The sequence below is a fragment of the Solanum lycopersicum genome, chromosome 4, assembly GCF_036512215.1.
Source record: "Solanum lycopersicum chromosome 4, SLM_r2.1".
Classification (NCBI taxonomy): domain Eukaryota; kingdom Viridiplantae; phylum Streptophyta; class Magnoliopsida; order Solanales; family Solanaceae; genus Solanum; species Solanum lycopersicum.
In genome coordinates this window covers 20501803-20507220 of record NC_090803.1, presented here as the reverse complement: position 1 = coordinate 20507220, position 5418 = coordinate 20501803, and the positions used below count along the sequence as shown (strand labels likewise).

Sequence of the window (5418 nt, the reverse complement as noted above, 5' to 3'; positions counted from 1 at the left end):
TGATAATTATAAGAATTAGCCAATAACTAATCATTTCTAAAAAAAACAAAATCTTTAAACTTCTAGAATACATAAGCACCATGCATATTCCATAAAAGAACGAACCAAAAACAAATATTGAATATTAGAACTCGGTACTATGAATGGAATCACTTTTACCATCTGTTGATTCTCTATAACTACTTAATCCATAACATGTATAAGTCATGCTATACATGAGCATCTTTCAAATTACAATTCAATTTCATCTAGGAAAAATTCGCTACACTAATTCCAACGCCATCCTTGAACTAATTTGTAATCTTTAGTAGTATAGAATACGAATAGAATTTAGGAAAATTTCATTCTCTACTAACAGTATAATAATATAGAATTTTCAAGCACCTGGTTACGAAACCAAACTATGAATACACTTCAATTTTAATACAATAAACTCAAATTGATTAACAATTCTTATGTTAATTATTGATCACTAATGCCGGTCAACCTTCCAATCATAAACTATTCATTCATTGGCCAAATTTTATCTCCACAACCAAAAAAAAAGCCCCCACTAACCTATGAATAATTATTCACACCTACATGTAATACACGTAAGTAGAAAAACTGAAGAGAATTCTAACCTGAAGGCTGCCGGGATTTTCTTTCGTTTAACCCATTTTTCCCCGCTTTCCCTCTTTTTCTTTCTTCTACAGATTATTTATTACCCCAACTATTATATGGCTATTTATAAAAGTGTGAAAGTAATCTAATATTAATTTTAATATTATTTCCTTTAACCTCCAACTAAATAAATTATTAAAACTATCCCACTAATTTCATAATTATATTTATGATTAGTTGAAAGCACCCATTTAAAATCTATCGAAAAGTATTTATGAAATAAAAATCTCTAGTACTCACAAACGATAAAATGGATCATTACATTAAGGTATTTCACTATGGTTAGGGTTGTAAAAATAATAAATAAATTAATTTAATAACCATAATATAAATAATGGCTTTATAAAAAGTTGATAGAATAAATTATTCATAAATAATTAATAGATGTATCATTAATTTTATTTTGGGATTATTTCATAAACCTCTCTCGAGGAATCTCTTTATAGCACTCACCTCCCCTATAATTTACGATAATACGTCTACCTCACTTATTTTCATTTTCTTGTAACCATTCTTTAAACTAGAGTTGTCAAAATGGATTCGACACGCGAGGCTGGCCCAACCTAACCCTTGAAATAAATGGAGTTTGACTTAATATTTTTGGCCATTTATGAACGAGGCTTTTTAGCCCACTCTATTTGGCCCGTTGGCCTAATAGGCCCAACCTGCAAGCCTTAAAGGCCAGCCCGTGGGCCACAATGGGGACTTGATCATCTTGAGTACCTTGAGAAACTTGCTCAACCTCCTCAAGTTGAGGCGGAATCTCCTCTTGCACCTCATTCTCTTCAACTCTCCTAGCTAGTGTCCTCCTCGTCCTAGAAACACAATGAAAACCATAAGAAAAGAGTACTCATCACTTTTAGTCTACGACATGACATAGGAGTAGAAAAGAAAGAAAATTGTATTGTCATTTAGTCTTTCGCCCATAGATGTGTCGCGACTCACACCGATGGTCAAAACTCTACTAGATGTGACTTGATGAGACTTTTCGATTCGTAATACTACTTTCACAACCTATGCTCTGATACCAAGCTTGTCACATCCCGAAACTACATCCTAGAAGTTTAGGGTAAATCTTGGATTCTAATCGGCGTACTTGACCTCTCGGAGGTCTTGTACAAGCCCTTACAAATCATTCATCGCATAAACATACTGAAAAGTAGTGGAGAATTAAACGTTTTCACAAAACTATCATAGTCTTTAAAAGCTTTTCCATACAAAGTCATAGAAAATACTAAGTCTCAATCTCATCAAACTTAAGACACAAAAATACTTGGGACACGGACCATACTTCAAAATATAGAAATACTTAGTCTATTACAATACTTCAAATGGAAACACAAAAGACATCTATGCTCTCGAATCAAATGAGGACATACTTCGACTAAAGTTACTTCCCTTACCATATTCACTCGATGCTAGTCTTTGTTCTCATGGATTAATTCACATTAAGGTTCATATAAAGGGGTTCCATATCTAGTTCATAACCCAATTATATTACCCTACCAAAGAGGTCCTTTAGGTTACCTTACAATGGAGACAAGAAGCTCATGATGAATTTCCTAAAGTTTGATATGATGTCGTTCCTGTCAATCAACCTTAAGTCCATCATTCCTTTACTTTGAAGGATAACATTACGGTTTACTACTTCAACATTCATAACCTTACCACTAGGTTCAAGGTTTTCACATAAATGACTCTTTAAAAATCATTTAAGGTCTCATGTCATTTAATAAATTCAAGACTAAGAGACTATAGCATCCTAAGTCAAGACATCACATATTCACATTCATACATACATCAAGAAAGGGACACAGGTCAACCAAGACAAGACACTACATACTTCACCTTAACACACATTACATGTCATGCTAGAATCATATAGAAGTAACTATTATCATCTTTAAGTCATCCTATACACTATCATAACATCATCAATATGACCATCATAGACTCATATAGTTCAGTAGGAACAACCAAGACTCAATCCTAAGACTATATACACAAGGTCAAAGTCATAGTCTAACATGATCACCTAACTAGCATAAATAGAAGAACACATATATGACTTCACATGTAGATAGATATTGTCATGCTTCACATAATCAACTACACAAATAGAAACATTACTTCAAGTAGTTACCGACATGGTCATGATCATCATATTGCATAAAGTAACACCAACAAGGCCACATCAATTGCAAGTAAGGCACATAACACCGCCACCATAAATGGACCATACCAATCACAACATAATTGAAGACTAATTAACATCAAAATAAAGGAAATATGGCATCTTACCACCACACCATCGTCAACAACTCAATCCAATGTCAAGTCACCACATTCGATATCACAAGGCCCATACCCATGGCCATAACCAACAATTCAACATAATTGTAACAATATTCATGCAACTAGGTCAAATTACTACATTTCATAAATCCAATAAAACCTAGATATCTATTTACTACAATTATTACATCATTAGACATCCCATAGGAATCTACACTATAATTCATCAACATTAGATCAATATCAAGTAACCCATAACTTAGTCAAACTAGGGTTCATCCAATTCATGGGTTCATGGGTAATTTAGGTTAAAATCATCAATACCATAACAATTTAATCCATAAAAATGCTTAAAAATAATTAATACAAGAACTCATAATAGAATCATGAAATTGGATAATTCATCTTTGAAAACCCTAGAAAACTTCTTGAGAGTTGGGCTCCTTGATGAAGAGAGTTTCAAGGATCAAATTTCATACATTGATGAAGCTAATTCTTCAATTTGACGAAGAATGTCCACTCAATTCGTCACTCCAAGCTCTTCCTTGAGTTTTGACTCCAATGGAGTTCTAGAAAGAATTCCAAGGGATTTGGGTTTTTGATTTGGAAGAATGAAATCTTCTAAGTGTTAAACACTCATATACACATTTGAAATATACAAAAGAACCTTAAGGAACTGCCAATACTCTTTTTTGGAAGTGGTGTGAAATTACAAGTTCACCCCTCAACTTACTGTGAACCTGCGGATAACACTCTTCACAGACGGAAGGGCCATCGACGGCTCGTCCCTTGACGAACGGACCGTCCTGTTGGTCCGTGGTCTGGGACTGAGGCTTGTCCTTGGTCCCTTATTTCCCCAGGTTAAGTCCCAAAAGACAAGACCCAACGAATGGGGCGTCGATTGACCGACAGGGCGTCGATTGCCTCCGTGGTTTGGGCTGTCTTGGGCAGCCTTGACACCAACTTTGGGTCCTTCCTCAAGGACCCTTGGATGGTCCTTTGGGATATTTTGCTTGGACGTTTCCAACCCAAACATGTCCGTCTATGATCATAGCACCTCTCACATGAATTTCACCCAAAACGAACATGTAAAACTCGACGAAACATGCTTAGACACACAAGGTCATTTCAAGGCACATCTTTCGAACGTCCTGAACGTTTAACCTCCAAACTCCACGAAACTTGACACACTGCCTATATACACTATAATAACTCATTTAAAGACCTTAAAACCTCATGAATCATACATAAACACATAGAACCACATATGAGGCACATAGGTGACTTAGTCGTCGAACGTCTTAGTCGTCCCTTGACGTTTGACTTCCAATGCACCTATACTCTTAGACATTGCCTCTATATCACATTATAGACCTATTTAGGACCTTGGACCATAAATACCAACATGTTAGGCTGTAGTTCATCTAAGTCATTTTCAGGGCTGCACTAACCCATTTAACTTTCTAGCTCGTTAGGGTAGGGTTGGGCCAGCCCATTTTGACACCTCAACTTTAAACCTATTTGAAATAAATATAAATTGATTTAAAATTGACATTTTAACCCTTTTATATATTAATTTTTTCATATTAATAAATATTATATAAAAAATAACTCATTTACCAAATACTTATAAAAGTAAATGATCATTAATACATTAATACTATATATATATATATATATATATATATATATATATATATATATATATATATATATATATATATATATATTCTCACAAGGATCAAAGTCTTCATTCAAACTGACTCACCATTTTCACCAAAAATTAACTATACTCAATTTTTAGATCACATCAAACCATAAGACCTAAACTAAATAATTAGGGTGAAAAACATAATTACTCAGTAGACAAAATGAGTATTTTATATGTGATATAGAATCAAAATCCACAAAATAAGAATACTTAGTCTGCATTATCAATGATATGAAATTTGAAGAAGAATACCTAATTTTCTTGCTTTTGCAGGGAAGATGGCTGACTCTTGTAAAGAAGAAAGCTTGTGAAGAAGAAAGGAGAAAAATTGAACAACACTGATAAATTGAAAGTTTGAAGAAAAGAGGACTTTAATTCTTAAGAAAATTAATTTGTGCTGATTTATTTTTGAAGTATTTGTCAAATAAGTTATTTTTTAAATAAGATTTATTAATATGAAGAAATTAACATACAGAAGGGTAAAATTATCAACTCTAAGTTAATTTGTTATTTTAAATAGGTTTAAAGAATGGTTACAAGAAAATGAAAATAAAAAAGATTAACGTAATATTAAAATAATAGGAAAGATGAGTGCTATAGAGCGAAACCTGAAAGGAGATCGTTGAAATTATTATAGTTTGCTCATCCATGCTCTTTTATATATATAATTATTATGTAAGTATATTGTTTAAAAATATCTTTCCTTTTTTTACAATATATTTCTCTTGGCTAAAATAAATACACTATAC

The 5418-nt window shown here is 33.0% G+C and overlaps 1 long non-coding RNA gene across 1 annotated transcript; it reads right to left on the bottom strand.

Moving 5' to 3' along the window:
- Positions 1 to 1051: 1051 nt before the first annotated feature.
- LOC138347896 (uncharacterized) lies at positions 1052 to 5061 on the bottom strand. Its single transcript, XR_011220457.1, has 2 exons — positions 4922 to 5061; positions 1052 to 1478 (listed from the first exon to the last, which is right to left on the bottom strand). It is a non-coding gene; the product is annotated as an uncharacterized lncRNA (long non-coding RNA).
- Between the last annotated feature and the right edge of the window lie 357 nt (positions 5062 to 5418).